The sequence below is a fragment of the Delphinus delphis genome, chromosome 14 (assembly GCF_949987515.2).
Source record: "Delphinus delphis chromosome 14, mDelDel1.2, whole genome shotgun sequence".
NCBI classification, from domain to species: domain Eukaryota; kingdom Metazoa; phylum Chordata; class Mammalia; order Artiodactyla; family Delphinidae; genus Delphinus; species Delphinus delphis.
Genome location: NC_082696.1, coordinates 69,514,746 through 69,515,663, shown reverse-complemented (window position 1 = coordinate 69,515,663; position 918 = coordinate 69,514,746). Strand labels below are relative to the sequence as shown.

The following is a 918-nucleotide window of genomic DNA, read 5'->3' as shown; positions in this document are numbered from 1 at the left end:
CATCTTCTTTATCCATTCATCTGTTGATGGACACTTAGGTTGCTTCCATGTCCTGGTTATTGTAAATAGAGCTGCAATGAACACTGTGGTACATGAATTATGGTTTGCTCAGGGTATATGCCCAGTAGTGGGATTTCTGGGTTGGATGGTAGTTCTATTTTTAGTTTTTTAAGGAACCTCCATACAGTTCTCCATAGTGGCTGTATCAATTTACATTCCCACCAACAGTGCAAGAGGGTGCCCTTTTCTCCACACCCTCTCCAGCAAAAATATGGAACGCTCACGAATTTGCGTGTCATCCTTGCACAGGGGCCATACTAATCTTCTCTGTATCACTCCAATTTTAGTCCAGCACTGTAGCTTGCTGGTCGTTGAGTGGAGCTGGGTCTTAGCATTGAGTTGGAGATCTCTGGGAGAGCTTTCGCCATTTGATATTACATGGAGCTGGGAGGTCTCTGTTGTACCAATGTCCTGAACTCGGGTCTCCCACCTCAGAGGCACAGGCCTGACACCTGGCCGGAGCACCAAGACCCTGTCAGCCACACGGCTCAGAATAAATGGAAGAAAAAAAGAAAGAAAGAAAAATATAAAATAAAATAAAGTTATTAAAATAAAAAATTATTAAAAATTTAAAAAAGAAAGAAAGAGAGCAACCAAACCAAAAACAAATCCACCAATGATAACAAGCGCTAAAAACTATACTAAAAAAAATGGACAGACAGAACCCTAGGACAAATGGTAAAAGCAAAGCTATGTAGACAAAATCACACCAAGCATAGAAAAAAGGAAGAGAGCAACCAAATCAATAAATAAATCTACCAATGATAATAAACTCTAAATACTAAACTAAGATAAACATAAAACCAGAAACAAATGAGACGTAGAAAGCAAACCCCGCGTGTACAGTTGCACCCGATG

The 918-nt window shown here is 40.0% G+C and overlaps 1 non-coding gene across 1 annotated transcript; it reads right to left on the bottom strand.

Moving 5' to 3' along the window:
- Positions 1-265: 265 nt before the first annotated feature.
- LOC132437454 (U6 spliceosomal RNA) lies at positions 266-367 on the bottom strand. Its single transcript, XR_009522037.1, has one exon. It is a non-coding gene; the product is annotated as a U6 spliceosomal RNA (small nuclear RNA).
- Between the last annotated feature and the right edge of the window lie 551 nt (positions 368-918).